Raw genomic sequence first — 9,390 nt, 5'->3', positions numbered from 1 at the left:
GTCTGTCAATGTTTCCACTGTTTCCCCATCTATTTCCCATGAAGTGATGGGACCAGATGCCATGATCTTGGTTTTATGAATGTTGAGCTTCAAGCATTTCACTCCCCTCTTTCACTTTCATCAAGAGGCCTTTGAGTTCCTCTTCACTTTCTGCCATAAGGGTTGTATCATCTGCATATCTGAGGTTATTTATATTTCTCCCAGCAATCTTGATTCCAACCTGTGCTTCTTCCAGCCCAGCGTTCCTCATGATGTACTCAGTATATAAGTTAAACAAGCAGGGTGACAATATACAGCCTTGACGCACTCCTTTTCCTATTTGTAACCAGTCTGTTTTTCCATGTACAGTTCTAACTGGTGCTTCCTGACCTGCATACAGGTTTCTCAAGAGGTAGGTCAGGTGGTCTGGGATTCCCATCTCTTTCAGAATTTTCCACAGTTTATTGTGATCCACACTGTCAAAGGCTTTGGCATAGTCAATGAAGCAGAAATAGATGGTCTTAATTACCTTTTCCCATTTGAAGTGATTGATCTTCAGTTCCTTAAGCCCCTCAAGAACCCCCAGTAGGAAAAGTGTGGTCTAGAATTAAAGTGACTAGAGGACTCTGAAGTGCTGAAATGGGATGAAAAGTGCTCAAACAGGGATGATGGAGGCAGGAGTGTTGAAGGGAGATATATAAGTCGAATAATAAAGGGCACTGAAGGAAAATCTGAAGGTCATGGGCAGAAACACCATGCCCCTGAATCACCACTCCCCAGAAACAGACACAGAGAAGTGTCAGCAGTGGTAAGTTGTATCATGGCCTCCTTCAGCCTCCACTAGCCCATGTGGATGGGCAAAGTGTTACATTGCGGTGTCTAAGACCCAAGACCATCATGGGCTGGGGGAGTGCCTAGCTGACCAATCAGATTGAAGGGTGTGGCTCCTCATTGTCCTGAGAAGGTATATATGGGGGGGGGGGTCAGAGGCAGAGACTCTTGGTTAGGCCACTTCGTGGGTTCATCATGCCTAAGAGAACCAGGAAGCCACAGAAGCCAAGAAGAGTTGCAACGTGGTTTGCTTCAAGGATGAAAGGAAGAAAGACGACCCGTTGTCAAGGGAAATTCAGAGGCAGTATATAGGTAAGATGACTCCATCTATACTCCCAATGGTCTCCGCTGACTTGGCTGCCCAAGACCTCTACACTGCCCTTGCCTGGCACAAACGCCCTCATCAGCCCACATCCCTTTTTCATGAAATCTCCCTTCCAACTCAGTTGTTATGCTCTTTCCTCAAAACTAATACCCTTCTCTTTTCTTTCCAGGCACGAAATATGACTATGAGGGTCAGAAGGGCTCTACAAGGGGCTTTGAGAAAGAAAACCCAATCATATAACACTCATTCGAAGAAAGTGAAGGAAACCAAACTGGTTTTTCTGTTCCTGTATATGTAAGACACTGAATCAACGTAAAAAAGTTCCAAAATGTGAGGCAGAGTCCAAGAAGGAGGCAGAATTGAAAGAGAAGATAAGCTCAGCCATCCCAGAATGAGAGACCATGGAGAAGTATGACCTGGGCAGCCAGTAACTGAATACCAAAGGACAGGACAGTTTAGAATTGTATCTCCAGAGGTCTGCTTTCTTACAAATGGCCAACCAGGAAAAGACTGACACTCACACTAACAAGTAAACTGATTGCTGACATTAAAATAAACATCAAATGGTGAAAAATGATATTTGTGTGTGTGTGTGTGTGTGTGTGAATATTCTGATGGGAAGGGAGTGGAGGGAGAGAAGAGGTGGGCACCTGAGTGGGGAGGAGTGTGGTGTCCCGGGAGATTGAAGAACAGACCCTCAGGCCCCCAGTTAACCAGAGGGTAGAGGACTGGCCTGGGTCAGGAGTCTGCACTGAAGATGGATAACCGTGCTTAACTATTGATCTCAGTGGAAAGGATTAGTGTTGTGGTGTTACTGCCTTTGTTTGGGGTGTGGAATGACATTAGGGTCTAGATTGCCAGAACGCAGATGGGAAGAGGGTTGAAAATGGCGATGGTGAATGTCATACTTCCCCTGAGAAAAGCAGGCAGAAATCACCTCCTGGCCACCTATGTCATAAAAGGCTTTGTTGCATCAGTCACATATACTGTCAGCTAAAACTGCTCAGGACGCACAAAATGCTGATGCAAATAAACCCACATCTAGCAGTCCCAAAGATTAAAATAATGTTTGGCGGTAGCAGACCAAATATCAATTAAGCCACTGTTATCTTAAGATACTGGCGGGAGCAGTGTGTTTCCAAGGGCAGGCAGTGGACGTGGTCTAATCCCAGTGCATATGACAAACAGGATCACCACAGACAGATAATTTTTTGGGGAGGGGGGCACCATGCAGTTTGTGGGATCTTAGGTCCCTGACCAGGGATTGAAAACGTTTGTGTTTCCTTGTTAATTTTCTGTTTAGTCAATCTATCCATAGATTTGAGTGGGGTATTGAAGTCTCCCACTCTTATTGTGTTATTGTTAATTTCCACTTTCATAATTATTAACATTTGTATTACATATTGCAGTGCTCCTGTGTTGGGTGCAACTATATTTATAATTGTTATATCTTCTTTTCAGCTGATCCTTTGATCATCATGTAGTGTCCTTCTTTGTCTCTTTTCACAGCCTTTGTATTAAAGTCTATTTTATCTGATCTGAGTTTTGCTACTCCTGCTTTTTTTGGTCTCTATTTGCGTGATATCGGTTTTTCCAGCCTTCCCCTTTCAGTCTATCTGTGTCCCTCGTTTCGAGATGGGTCTCTTGTAGACAACATATATAGGGGTCTTGTTTTTGTATGCATTCATCCAGTCTTTGTCTTTTGGTTGGGGCATTCAACCCATTTACATTTAAGGCAATTATTGACAAGTATGATCCTCTTGCCATTTACTTTATTGTTTTGGTTTCGGGTTTATACCCCCTTTCTCTGCTTCATGTCTAGAGAAAGTTTTTTAGCATTTTTTGGAGAGCTGGTTTGGTGATGCTGCATTCTCTCAGCTTTACTTGTGTGTAAATCCTTGGATTTCTTCATATTTGAATGAGATCCTTGCTGGGTACAGTAATCGGGGCTGTAGGCTATTTTCTTTCATCATTGTAAGTATGTCCTGCCATTCCCTCATGGCCTGAAGAGTTTCTATTGAATGATCAGCTGCTATACTTGTGGGAGTCCCCTTGTGTATTTTTTTTTTCCAGTTTTTGGCAAAATTTTTTAAATTTATTATTTATTTATTTATTTTTTTGGAAGCAAATTACCTTACATTAATATATTGGTTGTTTTTGCATACATTGACACGAATCTGCCCCGGGTGTACATGTGTTCCCTTTCTTGAACCCCCCTCCCACCTCCCTCTTCCCCATATCCTCCCTCCATGTCATCCCCTTGCACTAGCCCCAAGCATCCTGTATCGTGAATCGAACCTGGACTGGTGATTCATTTCACATGTGATAATATACATGCTAAAATTCCATTCTCCCAAATCATTCCACCTTCACCCTCTCCCACAGAGTCCCAAAGACTGTTCTATATACCTATGTCTCTTTTGCAGTCTCGTATACAGGGTTAAAGTTACCATCATTCTAAATTCCATATATATGCGTTAGTATACTGTATTGAGGTTATTCTTTCTCGCTTACTTCACTCTGTATAATAGGCTCAAATTTCATCCACCTCATTAGAACTAATTCATATGCATTCTTTTTGATGGCTGAAAAATACTCTATTGTGTATATGTACCAAAGCTTTCTTATCCATTCATCTGCAGATGGACATCTAGGTTGCTTCAATGTCCTGGCTATTATAAACAGTGCTGCAATGAACATTGGAGTACATGTGTCTCTTTCAATTCTGGTGTCCTCGGGTGTATTCTCAGGAGTGCGATTGCTGGATCATATGGCAGTTCTATTTCCAGTTTTTTGAGGAATCTCTACACTGTTCTCCATAGTGGCTGTACTAGTTTGCATTCCCACCAACAGTGTAAGAGGGTTCCCTTCTCTCCACACCCTCTCCAGGATTTATTGCATGTAGACTTTTGGATAGAAGCCATTCTGACAGGTGTGAAATGGTATGTCATTGTGGTTTGAATTTGCATTTGTCTGATTATGAGGGATGTTGAGCTTTTTTTCATGTGTTTGTTATGTCTTCATTGGAGAAATGTCTGTTTAGTTCTTTGGCCCATTTTTTGATTGGGTCATTTATTTTTCTGGAATTGAGCTGCAGGAGCTGCTCGTATATTTTGGAGATTAATCCTTTATCAGTTGCTTCATTTGCTATTATTTTCTCCCACTCTGAAGGCTGTATTTTAACCTTGCTTATAGTTTCCTTTGCTGTGCATAAGCTTTTGATTTTAAGTGGGTCCCATTTGTTTATTTTTGCTTTTATTTCCAATATTCTGGGAGGTGGGTCTTGGAGGATCCTGCTGTGATTTATGTCGGAGAGTGCTTTGCCTATGTTCTCCTCTAGGTGTTTTATAGAATATGGTCTTATATTTAGCTCTCTAATCCATTTTCAGTTTATTTTGGTGTATGGTGTTAGGAAGTGTTCTAGTTTCATTCTTTTACAAGTGGCTGCCCAATTTTCCCAGCACCACTTTTCAAAGAGACTGTCTTTTCTCCATTTGTTATTCTTGCCTCCTTTGTCAAAGATAAGGTGTCCATAGGTGCGTGGATTTATCTCTGGTCTTTCTATTTTGTTCCATTCATCTGTATTTCTGTCTTTATGCCAATACCATACTGTCTTGATGACTGTGAATTTGTAGTAGAGCCTGACGTCTGACAGGTTGATTCTCCCAGTTCCATTCTTCTTCCTCTAGATTGCTTTAGATATTCAAGGTTTTTTGTATTTCCATACAAATTATGAGATTATATGTTCTAGTTCTGTGAAAAATATCGTTGGTAGGGATCTCACTGAATGTATAAATTACTTTGGGTAGTATACTCATTTTCACAATATTTATTCTTCCAATCATCGAAGACAGTATATTTCTCCATCTATTAGTGTCCTCTGTGATTACTTTCACTAGTGTTTTATACGTTTCTATGTACAAGTCTTTTGTTTCCTTAGATAGATATATTTCTAAGTATTTAATTCTTTTCGTTGCAACAGTGAATGGAATAGTTTCCTTAATTTCTCTTTCTATTTTCTCATTATTAGTGGATAGGAATGCAAGGGATTTCTATGTGTTGATTTTATATCCTGCAACTTTACTGTATTCATTAATTAGCTCTAGTATTTTTCTGGTAGAGTCTTTAGGGTTTTCTGTGTAGAGGATCATGTCATCAGCGAATAGTGAAAGTTTTACATCTTCTTTTCCAATTTGTATTACTTTTATGTCTTTTTCTGCTCTGATTGCTGTAGCCAAACTTTCCAGATCTATGTTGAATAGTAGTTGTGAGAGTGGGCACCCTTGTCTTGTTCCTGACTTGAGGGGAAATGCTTTCAGTTTTTCACCATGGAGGATAATGTTTGCTGTGGGTTTGTCATATGCAGCTTTTATTATGTTGAGGTATGTCCCTTCTATTCCCACTTTCTGGAGGGTTTTTATCATAAACGGATATTGTATTTTGTCGAAGACTTTCTCTGCCTCTATTGGGATAATCATATTATTTTTATTTTTCAGTTTGTTAATGTGGTGTATTACGTTGATTTATTTACGAATATTGAAGTATACTTGCATTCCTGGGATAAAAACCCACTTGGTCATGATGTATGATCTTCTTAATGTGTTGTTGGATTCTGATTGCTAGTATTTTGTTAAGGATTTTTGCATCTATGTTCATCAGTGATATTGGCCTGTAGTTTTCTTTTTTTGTGGGATCTTTACCAGGTTTTGGGATTAGGGGGATGGTGGCCTCATACAATGAGTTTGGAAGTTTCCCTTCCTCAGCAATTTTCTGGAAGAGTTTGAGTAGAATAGGTGTTAGCTCTTCTCTAAATTTTTGGTAGAATTCAGCTGTGAAGCCATCTGGACCTGGGCTTTTGTTTGCCGGAGGTTTTCTGTTTACCACCTCTAATTCCGTGCTTGTGATGCGTATGTTTAGATTTTCTATTTCTTCCTGGTTCAGTTTTGGCAAGGTGTATTTTCTAAGAATTTGTCCATTTCTTCCAAGTTATTCAATTTATTGCTACATAATTGCTGATAGTATTCTCTAATATTCCTTTGTATTTCTGTGTTGTTGGTTGTGATCTCTCCATTTTCATTTGGAATTTTATTGATTTGGTTCTTCTCCCTTTGTTTCTTGATGAATCTGGCTAGTGGTTTGTCAATTTTATTTACCTTCTCAAAGAACCAGCTTTTGGCTTTTTGATTTTTGCTATGGTCTCTTTTGTTTCTTTTACATTTATCTCTGCCCTAATTTTTATGATTTATTTCCTTCTACTAACCCTGGGATTCATTTCTTCCTTTTCTAGTTTCTTTAGATGTAGAGTTAGTTTATTGAGTTGATTTTTTTCTTGTTTCTTGAGATGTGCCTGTATTGCTATGAACTTCCCCCTTAGCACTGCTTTTACAGTATCCCAGAGGTGTTGGGTTGTTGTGTTTTCATTTTCATTCATTTCTATGCATATTTTGATTTCTTTTGATTTCTTCTATGATTTGTTCATTATTCAGCAGCGTGTTGTTAAGCCTCCATATGTTGGCATTTTTAATAGTTTTTCTCCTGTAATTGAGATCTAATCTTACTACATTGTGGTCAGAAAAGATGCTTGGAATGATTTCATTTTTTTTTTTCAATTTACAAAGGCTAGATTTATGACCCAGGATGTAATCTATCCTGGAAAAGGTTCCGTGTGCACTTGATAAAATGTTGAAATTCATTGTTTAGGGGTGAAATGTCCTATAGAGATCTATTAGGTCTAACTGGTCTATTGTATCATTTAAAGTTTGTGTTTCCTCATTAATTTTCTGTTTAGCTGATCTATCCATAGGTGTGAGTGGGGTATTAAAGTCTCCCGCTGTTATTGTGTTATTGATAATTTCTCCTTTCATACTTGTTAATAATTGTCTTACATATTGTGGTGCTCCTATGTTGGGTGCATAAATATTTATAATTGTTATATCTTCTTCTTGGATTGATCCTTTGATCATTATGCAGTTTCCTTCTTTGTTTCTTTTCACAGCCTTTGTTTTAAAATCTATTTTATCTGATATGAGTATTGCTACTCCTGCTTTCTTTTGGTCTCTATTTGCATGGAATATCTTTTTCCATCCCTTCACTTTCAGTCTGTACGTGTCCCTCGTTTTGAGGTGGGTCTCTTGTAGACAACATATACAGGGGTCTCGTTTTTGTATCCATTTAGCCAGCTTTTGTCTTCCGTTTGGGGCATTCAACCCTTTTACATTTAAGGTGATTATTGATAAGTATGATCCCGTTGCCATTTTCTTTCTTGTTTTGGGTTCGAGTTTATATACCGTTTCTGTGTTTCCTATCTAGAGAAGATCCTTTCGTATTTGTTGGAGAGCTGGTTTGGTGATGTTGAATTCTCTCAGCTTTTGCTTGTCTGTAAAGCTTTTGATTTCTCCTTCATATTTGAATGAGATCCTTGCTGGGTATAGTAATCTGGGCTGTAGGTTACTTTTTTTCATCACTTTAAGTATGTCTTGCCATTCCCTCCTGGCCTGAAGAGTTTCTGTTGAAACGTCAGCTGTTAACCTTATGGGGATCCTCTTGTGTGTTATTTGTTGTTTTTCCCTTGCTGCTTTTAATATTTGTTCTTTGTGTTATCTTTGTTAATTTAATTAATATGTGTCTTGGAGTATTTCACCTTGGGTTTATCCTGTTACGGAGTCTCTGTGTTTCTGGGACTTGGGTGTTTATTTCCTTCCCCATTTATGGAAAGTTTCAACTATTATCTATTGAAGAACTCTCTCATGGTCTTTCTTTTTGTCTTCTTCTCTCGGGACTCCAATGATTCGAATGTTGGGGCGTTTAATATTGTCCTATATTTCTCTAATATTGTCCTCATTTCTTTTAATTATTTTTTTCTTTTTCCGTCTCTGTTTCATTTATTTCTACAATTCTATTTTCTAGCTCGCTTCTCCTGTCTTCTGCCTCCGTTATTCTACTGTTTGTTCCCTCCAGAGTGTTTCTGATCTCATCTATTGCATTATTCGCTACATATTGACTCTTTTTTATTTCCTCTAATTCCTTATTAAACATTTCTTGCATCTTCTCAATCCTTTTCTCCAGTTTATTTATCTGTAACTCCATTTTGCTTTCCAGATTTTGAATCATTTTCACAATTAAATTTCAAATTACTTTATCAGGTAGGTTCCCTATATCTTCCTTTTTTGATTGTTTTGGTGGGCATTTATGCTGTTCCTTTACTTGCTGGGTATTTCTCTGCCTCTTCATTTGCTTATATTGCTGTGTTCGGGGTGGCCTTTCCATCTTCTGGCAGTTTGTGGAGTTGTCTTTATTACCTCGTTGTGTGTGATGGGTGACTTGTCAAGGTTCCCTGGTTAGGGAAGCTTGTGTCGATGTTCTGGTGGGTGGAGCTGGATTTCTTCTCTCTGGAGTGCAGTGAAGTGTCCAGTAATGAGTATGAGATGTCAGTGGGTTTGGAGTGGCTTTGGGCAACCTGTATATTGAAGCTCAGTGCTCTTCTCCTGTGTTGCTGGATATTTTGCGTAGTATGTCTTTCACTGAAACTTGTTGACACTTGGGTGGTGCCTGATTTCAGTGTATCTATGGAGGCATTTGATGAGTTCAGTTCAGTTCAGTTCAGTCGCTCAGTCGTGTCCGACTCTCCGCGACCCCATGAATCACAGCACGCCAGGCCTCCCTGTCCATCACCAACTCCCGGAGTACACTCAAACTCATGTCCACAGAGTCGGTGATGCCATCCAGCCATCTCATTCTCCGTCGTCCCCTTCTCCTCCCGCCCCCAACCTTTCCCAGCATCAGAGTCTTTTCCAGTGAGTCAGCTCGTCTCATGAGGTGGCCAAAGTATTGAAGTTTCAGCTTTAGCATCAGTCCCTCCAATGAACATCCAGGATTGATCTCCTTTAGAATGGACTGGTTGGATCTCCTTGCAGTATAAGGGACCCTCAAGAGTCTTCTCCAACACCACAGTTCAAAAGCATCGATTCTTTCTTCACAGTCCAACTCTCACATCCATACATGACCACGGGAAAAACCATTGCCTTGACTAGACGGACCTTGGTCGGCAAAGTAATGTCTCTGCTTTTTAATATACTATCAAGGTTGGTCATAACTTTCCTTCCAAGGAGCAAGCGTCTTTTAATTTCATGGCTGCAATCAGCATCTGCAGTGATTTTGGAGCCCAAAAAAACAAAGTCTGACACTGTTTCCACTATTTTTCCATCTATTTCCCATGAAGTGATGGGACCAGATGCCATGATCTTTGTTTTCTGAAT

The sequence above is a fragment of the Moschus berezovskii genome, chromosome 16 (assembly GCF_049115385.1).
Source record: "Moschus berezovskii isolate FMDL1 chromosome 16, NW_MosBer_1.0, whole genome shotgun sequence".
In the NCBI taxonomy this organism is placed as follows: Eukaryota; Metazoa; Chordata; class Mammalia; order Artiodactyla; family Moschidae; genus Moschus; species Moschus berezovskii.
The sequence above is the reverse complement of the archived record's forward strand: the minus strand, read 5'-3'. Positions refer to the sequence as shown.